Here is a 16,334-nt window from a genome sequence, read left to right on the forward strand (position 1 = left end):
TCTGACAATTATAACTAGTTAAACTGACAATAACTCAAATTAACTGAAATAGATTTCTGAAAATTAGCAATCAATCATGTAGAACTAAACTCAAGTTTCTCAAACTCAAATTTACTGAGTTAACTGAGTGAAAAGATCCATGTCACCTCAGTTAGCTACCTCCAAGTATTCTACTGAAATAGAAATTTGAATTTTAATCTTGTTTGACCAAGGAAAAGTCAAAACTAGATTTTCTTGCTGCATTTTCAACAAGTTATGGTTTTTTGGGCATGTATTATTGATAAGCCATGGTATATGCCCATGGTATTGTAACAAAGCTATTAACAGATTAATAATATTCATCATAAAGTGCAGGTAAATCTCTATGGTTAAGAACCTTGTTACAAAATGTATATATCTTTAACTTATATATTAATTCTTATAATTTAGTTAGTTTTTATGATTTTTTTTTAATTTTAGCAACGTGACACATATATGAAGTATTTTGATGCTTATTATGGATTGATGTCTATTAGTGTCTACTAACCCTTTAATTCATATAGTTGGGTTGCTAATAATAATTACAAAAAAGAAGTTTATTGAATTAAAATGTGGTAGCAAAAAAAACTCCAGAAAGAATGGAAAAAAAATACCATGGGAGGCCTAAATAGTAGTAGTTACAAAAAAAGAGTTTGTGTTAGGCATAAAGAAAATTAGAAGAGTTTTATATAGACATAAACAAGAATTTTATAAATGACGTCCTGAAAAATTTAATAAGAACATATTCATATTAAGAATTTTTAGCTTAAATTAACCATATTGTTGGCTTGGAGGCACATACAGACCCAGTCAGACAAACTATTGGTTTGGAAGGATGCAGGGTTCTGTTCTTCCTTTCTCACTCAAAAGTATTAAAATAATATTTGGATGAACATTTTTATAGAAACTCTTGATCAAGAGTTTAATATATTTTCGAGCCAAGAGTTTCAAAGATTCTCAGCTAAAAAGTCGATAGATTTTCAGCTTGATATCTAAGCTTTGACATCAAAATAGTGTTGTGGGCATATAGAACATTGTTTAACCAAACATTTTATTATGGAACATTAAAAGATGAGATTTTGGTCATTTTTTGAGTTATATCCAATCCAACTTCAAGGGAAACATGGTCATAATGAATGACATTGCTATGCCTAAGAAACACCAAGATTTTATCACAATGTCAAAAAATGTTACTCAAACAAAAAGACCAGTATTTTGGATCATGAATACCCACCAGCATGGATACCCACATTTGTGTAAGTCTAATATTTGATAACAAATATAAGTACGAAGCCATGTAGACACCAACTAATATCTCAATTTTGTTTTCAAGTATGGTGATTTTAGTACGGAAGCCATGCAGACACCAACTGATATCTCAATTTTTCTTTCAAGTATGTTGATTTTCATGTACTTTGTCAACATAAGGTTAGGTTGTGGAATTTTTGTGCATTTTAATTCTATCCAATGGTGGATTTATATAGGAGTTATTCAGTTTATAATGTTACTTTATCTTATCCATGTAGCCTTCATAAGTCAAACAAATTGGGATGTTGGAATGTCCATATAAAATGTAAGTGCAGCGAGCTGCGATTTTAGCATGTAAGTTTTTCAAGGAAAGAACACATTTTATAAAAGCACAATAGTTGCTTGGATTCAATTTGGAGAACTTCATGTCAGCATTTCAGTACCCTGTAAGTTTCCAACCCACAACACAGTTCAACAATGAATTGGAAAAGTTGTAAGAGGAAAGTAATCCCTGATAAAGAAACAATCTAAACCACATAAACTAAATAGGTTTATGTTTCTAGCTCTCTTCAAGTTATTGTTATTTTGTTTCTCTAGGTATCTTCAAATTATCTTTATTTTATTTTTCTGGTTCACTTCAAGTTATTGTTATTTTATTTTTTAAATATCAAAGCACAAGGGCACATCTATGGAACCTTTCAAAACTTCAAGGAATATCTATCTATGGAACAAATGCATGAGAAAATGCAATGACAAGATCACCCTTTTATTCGGTGATTTATTCCCTTAATCTAATTAAAAATCTGATCAAAATTTTTAGTTGGGAGAAAAATTGTTCGACTAATTATGTGGCTATGAAACTACTTGCACAAATAAGAAAAATAATGCACTCTGTTGTGGCTCTCAAACTACCTGCAAAGATAAGTAAAATAATTCACTCTATTTTGATACCGGTGAAGATGATTAAAACATACAGTTACATTTTTTCTTTTCCTTGATCCTATTAAAAATGTAGACACTCTGAATTTAGCGTTTCCTTAATCTGATGAAAAATCCCACAAGGAAATTATAGTTGGGAGATAAATTGTTACACTAATGTTAAGATGTTATGAAACCAACTCACAAAACGATAGAAAAGATAGATCAACGACTTATAATTCAGCCTCTTCGAGGGGGAAACCTCCTTTATAATACACCAATGAACAATTCTTGGATGATACAAATGACAAAACCTCCTTTCTATATATAGGAGTCTAAGGGGTCACAATATAACCCAAGCCGACCTAACCATAATAATATAAGGCCACATAAATAACAATAGCGGGCTTCTGGGGTGCACAATAATAACAATATGGAGACAATAGGATCACAACAATGAAAATAAGGAATATAATGACAAAATTAATGTGATAAACACTAGATATTCCACTAGTAATGGGGTAAGTTCTTCCACTTGATGAGATACTCTGAAATTGATCAATTTCGTAGCTGTCGAGTTCTTGTTTCTTTAACTGCTTCAGGTTCCAATATGATCTTTCCTTCCTTGTCAAGTTTTGGCAACATTGTTTGAACTGAGAGCTTGTCACCTATAACCTTCTTTAAGCATGAGACATGGAAAACTGGGTGCACTCGGGAAGCTGTAGGAAGCTCCAATTTGTATGCCATTGTACCTATTTTTTGCAACACTTTGTATGGACCATAATACTTTGGTGATAATTTTTTATCCTTCTTAGCTTGCTTGAGGGACATTTGTTTATATGGTTGTAGCCGTAGGAATACCCAATCACCTACATCAAAACTTCTTTCACTGCGATGTTGATCTGTCTGCTGTTTCATTCTATTCTGTGCCAAGATGAGGTTATCCTTTAAGAGTTGGAGAACTTCTAGTTGATTCTCGATGTGATCTTCTACTGCTTGAACCTTAGAATTTTCTCTTAAATATGATGTGATGGATGGTGGGTGATATTCATAAAGTGCCATAAATGGGGTCATTTTTGTTGAAGTATGGAAGGAAGTGTTATACCACCATTCAGCGAGAGGAAACCATTTGACCCAATGTGTCTGTTTATCAAATGCAAAGCAACGAAAATATCCTTCCAAAAATTTGTTTACTATTTCATTTTGCCCATCAGATTGAGGATGATAAGATGAACTATGAGCTAACTTAGTACCAAGACAAGAAAATAATTTTGTCTAAAAATTTCCAATGAAGATGGGATCTTTGTCACTTACAATAATATTTGGGTTTCCATGTAGCTTTTGAATTGTTTCCATAAATGCAGTAGAAACTGTACTGGCTTTAAATGGATGAGATAATGCACAAAAGTGTGCATACTTGGTAAGTCTATCAACTACCACCATGATGACACTCTTCCCTTCGAATTTAGGTATACCTGTGATAAAATCCATTGAACTCCTCCTAATGTTGACTTGGAATGGATAAAGGTTGTAGTAGACCCGGGGTCTTAATTGTTTCAAATTTATTTTGTTGGAAAACCAAACATTCCGCCACGAACTTTTGAATATCAAATTTAAGGCCGTCCCAAAAAAATTCCTTCTTAACCCTGTGGTAAGTCTTTAAAAATCGTGAGTGCCCTCCTACGGGAGAGGCATGCAATTCCATAAGAATATTTTGCTTGAGTTGGGAATTCTTACATAGGTATAAACGATCTTTGTACCATAATGAATTATTTTTCCAACTAAATGTATCAGATGCACTGGGATCTTATTGTAACTTTTGAATGAGTGCCCCCACTTCTTCGTCATTCTTCCATTCATCCCTTTCATCATTTATCCAATCTGGCTGGATAATAGATATGGCACAAAGAAATGCTTCCACATCCTCATCCTTTCTTGAGAGTGCATCTGCCACAACATTTTGCTTCCCTTTTTTGTATATGATTTCAAAGTCATAACCCAACATCTTTGTGACCCATTTTTTCTACTCTTCTGAAGATAATCTTTGTTCTAAAATGTATTTAAGACTATCATGATCTGTTTTTACCTTGAAGTGTCTTCCCATTAGGTATGGTCACCATTTCTTAAGTGCATGTAGTATTGCCAACATTTCTTTTCATAAATAGCTTTATGTACATACTTTTCTTTGATTGGGTGACTTTCAAAATAAATGGGTCTTTCTTCTTTCATTAAAACAACACCAATTCCATTTCCTGAGGCATCACATTCCACAATAAAGGTTTTTGTGAAGTCTAGTGTAGCTAAGACCAGTGCTTGGCACATTGCCTCTTTAAGATGTTCAAAGGCCTTCGTTGCTTCTGGAGTCCATAAAAATGAATCTTTCTTCAATAATATTGTTAGAGCTGCTGCTATTCTCCCATAATTCTTAACAAACTTGCGGTAATACCCTATCAACCCGAGAAATCCTCGCAGATGCTTTATGGATGTGGGAATTTTCCATTCCTTAATGGCTTTAATTTTGCTGGGGTCTACCTTAACACCTTCATGAGATACAATATGACCCAGATATTCCACCTCTTATACCCCGAAGAAACATTTGGATTGTTTTGCATATGATTGTTTCTCCTTAAATAGGTTGAGCACCCTGTCAATGTGTTGAACATGATCATTCCAAGACATGCCATAGATTAGTATATCATTAAAAAATACTAACACAAATTTTCTAAGGAAGAGTTTGAAAATGGAATTCATCAAACCTTGAAATGTAGAAGGTGCATTGGTAAGGCCAAAAGGCATGACCAAAAATTCATAATGACCCTCATGAGTTCTAAATGCTATTTTTGGAATGTCTTCAGTCTTCATTCTGATTTGATGATATCCTGAACGAAGATCAAACTTGGTGAAGTAAATCGATCCATGCAATGCATCCAATAGTTCATCAATGACAGGAATGGGAAATTTATCTTTAATAGTGAGTTTGTTGAGCTCCCTATAATCCGGAAACATGCGCCATGATCCATCCTTCTTGTGCACCAATACTACTGGAGCAGAGAAATAACTTTGACTCAGTTGAATTATACCAGCCTCTAGCATTTCTGCAACCATACGTTCAATTTCACTTTTTTGGGCATAGGGATATCTATAAGGCCTAATGTTCGGAGGAACACTTCCTGGAATCAAATGAATAGCATGATATTGATCACGAATAGGTGGGATACCTTTGGGAGTCTCAAATACCTTGGAATGATTGTCCAAGACTTTTTTGAGATCTAGAGAAATAGATGATTTTGATGTGGGAACCTCTAGCGAACATAATTGTGCAATTACACCCCGTTGTTCTTTCCTTAGAAGCTTTGTCATTCCATTAGAGCTGATTATCTTCCCTGGTTTCCCTGTGATACCTCTTAATTCAACTTCCTTTCCTTCCGAAGAAAATTTCATGAAAATTTCCTGAAAATTAAAAGCTATTTTACCCAAGAATTGTAGCCATTGGACTCCTAGTACAACATCAACACCACCCATTGGAATGAAAAGCATTGTCTATTCAATACATATTATCCAATGGATAGCTTGATATTATGGCACTTTCTAGAGCAATTTATGGTTCCTCCACTTGCAACCATCACTTGACACTCTAGTGCTGCATATAATAAGCAATTCAATTCCTTGGCTATCTTACAATGAATAAAATTATGGGTACTTCCTGAATCAATCAACACTATTACCTTTTTCTTCTTGATATGTCCTTCTATCTTGATAGTTTAAGGAGTGGTAATTCCAGCCAATGCATTACAAGATATGGTTGGATTCATTTCTTCTTTCTCTAGGGTTTGTACATGGTGTATATCCTCTTCTTTTGGTGTTTCTTGTTCTTTTTCTTCCTCTTCTTCACAATCTATGTAAAATAATTTCTTCTCAGCACACTTATGACTTTTAGTGTATTTGCTATCACAATTATAAGAAATCCCTTTTGATTTTTTTTTCTTCCAATTGTTGGGGTGTCAGCCTTGTAGGTTGTGGATGGCTAGGGGAAACAACACTTACATCCTTACAGTTGTGAGTGGTAGGCTTCCTTGTTGCCATAATTTTGCTTTGAATTTTTCTTGCCAACCTGAATGCCTTCTCCAATGAGTCAAGTTCCCAAAGGCGAACCTCATTTTGGAAGTTATCCTTTAAAATCCCTATGAACATATCAATCCTATGCTCCTCTGGAATATTTTTTACCCTTATATTCAATTTTTGGAAGTCCTCAATGTGCTCCCTCATTGAACCTTTTGTTTAAGGTTTATCAATTGCCTAAAAAAGTGTTGTTTTTCGTATCCTCATAATGTGTTGCCATTTCTTCCATAAAAATTTCCCAAGTCATAATTTCTTTACGAGAGCAAAGCCATTGATACCATACAAACTGGTTTGGTTCCAAATATAAAGTTGCAATGTGTACCTTTTGTGCGTTTTGCACATTATGGAGATCGAAAAATTGCTCCATCTGTAGTATCCATGTTATGGGATCCTTGCCATCAAACATTCTCATATCGATCTTTGGAACATGGTGGTCTTTGTTCCAATGTTAGAGTCTATGAAATCATGATTAACATTTCTTTTGTTCTCATCATCAATTTCCTCTACAACATTTTCACCATTAAGAATCCTTTCTTGTAGCAACTTTGTCAAACCTTCCTTCAATCCTTCAATGTCTTTCTTCAAATCTTCCATGTTGTCATTCTTAAAATCATGATTAACATTCCTTTTGTTCTCATTATGAGTTTCCTCTCCTACATTTTTTCGATTAGGAAGCCTTTCTAGTAACAATGTTTTCATACCATCCATCATAGCTTCCATCTTAGCTTCCATGTCGTCCATCTTAGCTTCCATGCCATCCATCTTAGTTTCCACACCATTCATCTTAGCTTCCACGCCATTTATCTTAGATTCCACGCCATTTATCTTAGCTTTTGTTAGATTTTGTGAGAGTGACATTTGTTGCACTTGGTCTCATAATTTTGATATATCATGTAGCATTTCTTCCTCTTCTTCATGATTCATGCTAGAGCTTTCAGGTTGTTACTAGGTGTTTCCATTTTCTTTCTTCGGGGCATTAATTACCGATAATAATGCTTCACTATGCCCTTTGAATTCCTTCAAACTAATTTTTCAAACCAAGCTTATGAAAATATTTAAAAACAAAATACACACCTTTTTTCACTTTCTAGGCACTCGATATTGAATCAGATATATCTCTGTAATTTCAAATCTTCAAATTTTGAAACTGCGACCTGCAGTAGCCCTCTGTGTCCTCTTTCCAATGCCACCAGGCTGATCGAATTTAGATTCACCAAGAAAGATTTATGCGCAATCTCCCAAGATGACCAAATTATATACCTTTTCAAAAGAGAAAACTTTTATGAAGTGCCACGTGTCATTGTTTTGACCTTACGATCTGCAAAAGATACACAGGAAACTATAGTCCATCTTGTTTTTGTAACTTCTTATGAAATTTCAATCTGATTCTCAAAACAAAAGTTATGACTATTTTCCCCGGGTCACCTATTTTGAATGTAAATCAGGAGTCTACAAAAAGGACAACTTCTTCAGATCATATCTCCGCAAATATAGCATGAAAATCTCTCAAGTTTGGACCTGATGTTTAGAACAATTTCAACCCAAATGGGTTTTTTTTTTATCATCTGAAACGTCGTAAAAACAAAGTTATAGCAAAAATTCCACGATAACCTGTTTGGATCAGCAAAACCATAGAATCCATTGCTCTGATACCAAATGTTATGAAACCAGCTAACAAAAAGATAGAAAATATAGGTCAATGCCTTATAATTCAGCCTCTTCGAGGGGGAAACCTCCTTTACATTACAGAAATGAACAATTCTTGGATGATACAAATGAAAAAACCTCCTTTCTATATATAGGAGTCTAAGTGGTCACAATATAACCCAAGCCAACCTAACCATAATAATATAAGGCCACATAAATAACAATAGTGGGCTTCTGGGATGCACAATAATAACAATATGGGGACAATAGGGTCACAACAATGACAATAAGGAATACAATGACAAAAGTAATGGGGTAACCAATTGGGTCCCTATAATACTAGTAATTACCCCATTACTATTGTAGTTGTACCCCTTATTAATATTGTTGTGCCCCTATTGCCCCCATATTGTTGTTACTGTGCCCCATAGAATCCCTCTATTGTTATTTTTGTGGCTTTATATTATTATTGTTAGGTCGGCTAGGTTATATTGTGACTCCTTGGACTCCTATATATAGAAAGGGGGTTTATTCATTTGAATCGTCGAAGAATTGTTCATTTATTTAATGTAAAGGAGGTTGCCCACTCGAAGAGGCTGAATTTTAAGGCGTTGATCTATCTTTTCTATCTTTTTCTTGAGCTAGTTTCATAACATTTGGTATCAGAGCTTTGGATTCTAGGGTTTCGCTGCTCCAAACAAGTCATCGTGGCATTTTCACTATAACTTTTTTTCTGCGATGTTTCAAAAGCTAAAAAAAAAACAATTTCAGAAGAAATCACGCTGAACCTTGGATCCAAATTTCAGAGCTTTTCGCACTATATTTATGGAGATATGATCTGAGGAAGTTGGTCTTTTTGCAGACTCCTGAATTACATTCCAAACAGGTGACCTGGGGAAAATCATCATAACCTTCTCTCTGAGCATCAGATTGAAATTTTGTAAGAAGGTACAAAAGATGACAAACTTTAGTTTCTTGTATATATTTTTCAAAGCCAAAGGTCAAAACAGTGACTCATGAATGTCGTACAAGTTTGCTCTACTGAATTAGTCTATAATCAGGTCACTGTGGGAGATTTGGCATAACTCTTCATTGGAGAATCCAATTGGGGTCAGGATGGTGGCATTGGAAAGAGGACACAGAGGGCTACTGCAGGTCGCAATTTCAGAACTGGATGATCCGAAATTACAGAGATACATGAGAGGCAATATCGAGCTCCCACAAAGTGAAAAAAGGTGTGTAGATTTTTTAAATTTTTGCTTAAGCTTGGTTTGAAAAATTATTTTGAAGGAATTCAAAGGGCATAGTAGAGCATTAGTAACGGTAACTGATGCCCCAAGGAAAGAAAATGCAAACACCTAGTAAGCAATCTGAAAGCTCTAGCATGACTCATGAAGAAGAGGAAGAACTGCTACATGATATATCAAAATTACAAGACCAAGTGCAACAAATTTCACTCTCACAAAAGCTAACAAAAGCTAAGATAAATGGCGTGGAATCTAAGATAAAGGGCGTGGAAGCCAAGATTGACGATTTGAAGATAGATTTGAAGGCAGATTTGACAAATTTTCTACAAGAAATACTTACTAATGGTGAAAGGGGAGTAAAGAAAACTCATGATGCAAACAAAGGAAACGTTAATCATGATTTCATAGACTCTAATGTTGGATCGAAGACGCACCATATTCCAAAAATCAATATGAGGAAGTTTGATTCCAAGGATCCCGCAACATGGATATTACAGATGGAGCAATTTTTCAATCTCACTAATGTGCGAAACACACAAAAGGTACGTATTGCAACTTTATATTTGGAACCAAATCAGTTTGTATGGTATCAATGGCTTTTCTCTCGTAAACAATTTATCACTTGGGCAATTTTTACAGAAGAATTGATAGCACATTATGAGGATACAAAAAGCAGCACTTTTTTTAGCCAATTGATAAGTCTCAAACAAAAGAGTTCAATAATGGAGCACATTGAGGAGTTCCAAAAATTGAAAATAAGGGTAAAAAATATTCTAGAGGAGCATAGGATTGATGTGTTCATAGGATCTTTAAAGGATAATATCCAACATGATGTTCGCCTTTGGGAACCTGATTCATTAGAGAAGGCATTCAGGTTAGCAAGAAAAATGGAAAGCAAAATTATGGCAACTAGGAAGCATACGACTCACAACTATAAAGACGGAAGTGTTGTTGCCGCTAGTCTTCCACAACCTATAAGGTTGACACCACAACAATTGGAAGAAAAAAGAGCAAAAGGGCTTTGTTACAGTTGTGATAGAAAATACACTAAAGGTCATAAGTGTGCTGAGAAGAAATTATTCTACATAGATTGTGAAGAGGAAGAAGAAAAGGAGCAAGAAAGGTCAAAAGAAGAGGATATACTCCAGGAACAAAGCCTAGATGAAGAACAAATGAATCCAACCATATCTTGTAATGCATTGCCAGGAATTACCACTCCTCAAACCATCAAGATAGAAGGACAAATTAAGAAGAAAAAGGTAATAGTGTTGATTGATTCAGGAAGTACCCACAATTTTATTCATTGTAAGGTAGCAAAAGAATTGAATTGCTTCTTATATCCAACACCAGAGTGTCAAGTGATGGTTGCAAATGAATAACAATAAATTTCTTTGGAAAGTGCCATAATATCAAGCTATCCATGGGTAAATATGTATTGACTAGCCCAATGCTTTCCATTCCAATGGGAGGTGTTGATGTTGTATTAGGAGTCCAATGGCTATAATCCTTGGGTACAATAGCTTTTAATCTTCAAGAACTTTTCATGAAATTTTCTGTGGAAGGAAAGGAAGTTGAATTAAGGGGTATTGCATGGAAACCAAGAAGGATAATCAGCTCTAACAGTATGAAAAAGCTTCTAAAAAGGGAACGAAAAGGTGTAATTGCACAATTATGTTCGCCAGATGTTTCCACATTGGAATCATCTATTTCTCCAGATCTCCAAAAAGTATTGGACAATCATTCCAAGGTATTTGAGACTCCCAAAGGTCTCCCACCTATTCGTGAACATGATCATGCTATTCATCTGATTCCAGGAAGTGTTCCTCCAAACATCAGGCCGTACATATATCCCTATGCCCAAAAGAGTGAAATTGAACGTATGGTTGCAGAAATGCTATAGGCTGGTATAATTCAACCGAGTCAAAGTTCTTTCTCTACTCCAGTAGTATTCGCGCACAAGAAGGATGGATCATGGCGCATGTGTCCGGATTATAGGGAGATCAACAAGCTCACTATTAAAGATAAGTTTCCCATTCCTGTCATTGATGAATTACTGGATGAATTGCATGGATCAATTTACTTCACCAAGTTGGATCTTCGTTCAGGATATCATCAAATCAGAATGAAGACTGAAGACATTATGAAAATAGCATTTAGAACTCATGAGGGTCATTATGAATTTTTGGTCATGCCTTTTGGCCTTACCAATGCACCCTCAACATTTCAAGGTTTGATGAATTCAATTTTCAAACCATTCCTTAGAAAATTTGTGTTAGTATTTTTTGATGATACACTAATCTACAGCAAGTCTTGGAAGGATCATGTTGAACATGTTGATAGGGTGCTACAACTATTGGAGGAGAAACAATTATATGCAAAAAGATCCAAATGTTTCTTTGGAGTACAAGAGGTGGAATATCTAGGTCATATTGTATCTCATGAAGGAGTTAAGGTAGACCCTAGCAAAATTAAAGCCATTAAGGAATGGAAAATCCCCACATCCATAAAACATCTGTGAGGATTTCTCGGGTTGATAAGATATTATCGCAAGTTTGTTAAGAATTATGGGAGAATAGCAGCACCTCTAACAACACTATTGAAGAAAGATGCATTTTCATGGACTCCAGAAGCAACAAAGGCCTTCGAACATCTTAAAGAGGCAATGTTCCAAGCACCTGTCTTAGCTACACCGGACTTCACAAAAACCTTTATTGTGGAATGTGATGCTTCAGGAAATGGAATTGGTGTTGTTTTAATGCAAGATTAAAGACCCATTTCTTTTGAAATTCGTCCAATCAAGGGAAACTTTTTACACAAAGCTATTTATGAGAAGGAAATGTTGGCAATACTCCATACACTTAAGAAATGGCGACCCTACCTAATGGGAAGACACTTCAAGGTAAAAACAGATCATGATTGCCTTAAATACTTTTCAGAACAAAGATTATCCTCTGAAGAGCAACAAAAGTGGGTCACAAAGATGTTGGGTTATGACTTTGAAATCATCTACAAAAAAGGGAAGCAAAATGTGGTGGCAGATGCACTCTCAAGAAAGGATGAGGATGTGGAAGCATTGTTGTGCGCCATTTCTATTATCCAACCAGATTGGATAAACGAAGCAAGGGAGGAATGAAAGAATGATGAAGAAGTGTGGGCACTTATTCGAAAGTTACAACAAGATTCCAGTATGTCGGATACATTTAGCTGGCAAAATGATTCGTTATGGCACAAAGATCGCTTATACCTCTGTAAGAATTCCCAGCTAAAACAAAATATTCTTATGGAATTACACACTTCTCCCTTAGGAGGACACTCGGGATTTTTAAAAACTTACCACAGGGTTAAGAAGGAATTTTTTTGGGATGGCCTTAAATCAAATATTCAAAAGTTTGTGGCGGAATGTTTGGTTTGCCAACAAAATAAAGTTGAAACAATTAAGACACCGGGTCTATTACAACCTTTATCCATTCCAAGTCAACGTTGGGAGGAGGTTTCAATGGATTTTATCACAGGTTTACCCAAGTCTGAGGGAAAGAGTGTCATCATGGTGGTAATTGACAGACTTACCAGGTATGCACACTTTTGCGCATTATCACATCCATTTAAAGCCAGTATAGTTTCTACTGCATTTATGGAAACAATTCAAAAGCTACATGGAAACCCAAAGATTATTGTAAGTGACAGAGATCCCATTTTCACTGGAAATTTTTGGACAGAATTATTTTCTTGTCTTGGTACTTAGTTAGCTCATAGCTCATCTTATCATCCTCAATCTGATGGGCAAACTGAGATAGTAAAGAAATGTTTGGAAGGATATCTTCGTTGCTTTGTATCTGATAAACAGACCCAATGGGACAAATGGTTTCCTCTGGCTGAATGGTGGTATAACACTTCCTTCCATACAGCAAAAAAAATGGCCCCATTTATGGCACTTTATGGGTATCAGCCACCATCCATCACATCATATTTAAGAGAAAATTCTAAGGTTCAAGCAGTGGAACATCACATCGAACATCAACAACAAGTCCCCAACTCTTAAAGGATAACCTCATGTTGGCATAGAATAGAATGAAACAACAGGCAGATCAACATCGCAACAAAAGAAGTTTTGATGTAGGTGATTGGGTATTCCTACGGCTACAACCATATAAGCAAATGTCCCTAAAGCAAGATAAGAAGGATAATAAATTATTACCAAAGTATTATGGTCCGTACAAGGTGTTGCAAAAGATTGGTACTATGGCATACAAATTGGAGCTTCCTGCAGCTTCTCGATTGCACCAGTTTTCCATGTTTCATGTTTAAGGAAGGTTATAGGCGATAAGCTCCCAGTTCAAACAATATTGCTAGAACTTGACGAGGAAGGAAAAATTATATTGGAACCAGAAGCAGTCACAGAAACAAGAACTCGACAGCTACGAAATTGATCAATTTCAGAGTATCTTATCAAGTGGAAGAACTTATCTGCTGAAGATTCCACATGGGAGGATGAGAATTTTATACAGAAGCATCCTGAACAACTCAAGCATTGAGGACAACACTTTTTTGAAGGAGAGGGGCATGTTGGGTCCCTATAATACTAGTGATTACCCCATTACTATTGTAGTTGTACCCCTTATTAATATTGTTGTGCCCCTATTGCCCCCATATTGTTATTACTCTGCCCCATAGAATCCCTCTATTGTTACTTTTGTGGCTTTATATTATTATTGTTAGGTCGACTAGGTTATATTGTGACTCCTTAGACTCCTATATATAAAAAGGAGGTTTTTTCATTTGAATCATCCAATAATTGTTCATTTATGTAATGTAAAGGAGGTTGCCCCCTCGAAGAGGCTGAATTTTAAGGCGTTGATCTATGTTTTCTATCTTTTTCTTGAGCTGGTTTCATAACATAATCACTAGTATTATAGGGACCTAACACCCGGCTCTAAATGTACTAGGCTCTTAAAATTGCAATTTGAACATTATAGGTGAATCTACTTAAATCGTTGCAATTTGAGCATCAAAAACTACCCAAATTCTTGAACTTGCAATTTGAACATAAAAAACTACCCAAGTGCTCAAAGTTGCAATTTGAGTATCAAACACTGATTTGAATATCCATGTGTCCAATTCGTATGATTTTCCCTCTGCTGCAAGTACTTAAGACTAAAACTAGTACTTCACTGTATTTTCAATTGAAATTGGTAAATACAGATCACAACCTGTAAGTTCGTTTCAGATTTTGATCACATAAAATGTATATATTGCTTTGTTGATGGTGTTGGATGCCACCAACATTGTAAGGGTATATCCCTGATGTGAAGTCCCAAAAGAAATCACATTGTTTGGTGTAGGAGTCCCATCGGTCATATAGTCCGACCATCATTGGAATGATTTTTCAGGATATGTCTTAGTTACAGTTAGACACAAGAGAACACAAAAATTCCTTGGAGAAGCAATAATGTGAACTTTGTGAACACCCAATGTAAGGTATATGAGGGAGAATTGCACAACTTGTGAGGGAAACGAGCCACCAATTAGAAAAGTAATAGTTCTATCCTAAAGGGGGCCTCGAGAAACTAAGAAAGGCTTGATGAGTACTTGCATATTAGTCCACATAATAACCAAAAATCATTAAAGGGTAACAACATTAGTTCAATAATAGCCATAGCTAAGCAATGAGTTATTTCATTAACTTAATATGTAAATAAAGCAAGATATACCACAAACATAACTAGAATAATCCAACTACATCTACAATACATGTATGAGGGAATGTCGTCTCAATGAGCTTCTGATTAAAAGTGTAAGATCCCAAGTACATTATTACATGAATGAAGAAGTGTATCTAATAATGTAACATGAAGCCACAACTTTCTTCTCTAAAGAATGACCTATCTACTATGTATTACAAGATAATCCAAGTAGATACCTCTAGTATCCAAGCCTTCCTAAAGCCCTTTGCTTGAGTTATGAGGAGCTATTTATAACAAGTACAATGACCTTTTAGATTCTTCATGATTCTTTTACTTCTATGAATATTCATATTCTAACATGACTCATTACATTCCAATGTGTGGCCATTCATATTCCACTTGTGTCCCTTGGAATTCATTACATACCATTTATTACATAAGACAAATTACAAATGAGACAATGGTTATATAAGAAAAAAATGAGGATGTGACAAAGATTCATCAAAATGGATATGTAATTTTCTTCTACATGGATCTCAGTTGTAATGTAAGTGTGTCAAGCTCTAAACTCAATGGATATGTCTTTGACCCAAGATGGATAGTACCCAATGTAGTGAGACTTGACCTCCAATGCCTCTAACAATATCTTTTTGGCGCTCAAATTTTAATCATTCCATAGCCATGAAAGCTTCATATGAGATTTCGTCGGTGAAATGGCGTACTACACTGTATTGTATTTGGTTACCTCCAATCATTCTCGTTCTCTTTCCTGCTTGATCTGCCCAAGATATTTCTATATCTTTGGGAAGATGATCTCCCTACCTCTGATTGCCTCAAGTTTACCAATCGAAGGCATCCATGATTTTGTGTTAGAGACTCAAATGTGTTGTGCAATTGATTGTATGCAACAATGGTACTAATCGACTGTTCACCAAGGCGCATGAAGTTTTGGTGATGGAGCCTCAACTGAACTCTATCCAATTCTATGGCAATCTTGTTTTTATGCTTCAAATGATGTGGGGAATCTGGATACTTGGCAGTCCACTCCTAAATTTGATCAACTGCTTTGTTTGTTGTTTTCAAGAGCTTCACCACTTCCTATGCCTTCTTCTTTATGCCAACAAGAGGGGACACCACTTCTTGAAGAAAGATCATCTCATCATATAATCACACTATGATGTCCTCCTTTGGCACCAATTCTTCCTACATGGTTTATTTCCTTTGGGTGCTATAGTCGCTCTGTGATAAAAATCATTGGTTCTCCATCGCGAGTTTTTCTGCATGTTTCTTCACTGCAAAAAATTCCCTCTTTAATCTAGCATTCTCATTCAACAAATATTCAAATTTATCCTGTGTCGTTGTAGCGAATGCAACATTTGTCGCCATAATAGCTCTGGGATTTCTTCTAGTGTTGGAGGTTATCACCTTCTTGGTTACTATTGAGATTGGATTCTGA

Source organism: Pinus tabuliformis, chromosome 5_1, assembly GCF_031772625.1.
Source record: "Pinus tabuliformis cultivar Carrire ecotype Pingquan chromosome 5_1, CPIR1, whole genome shotgun sequence".
Taxonomy (NCBI): Eukaryota; Viridiplantae; Streptophyta; class Pinopsida; order Pinales; family Pinaceae; genus Pinus; species Pinus tabuliformis.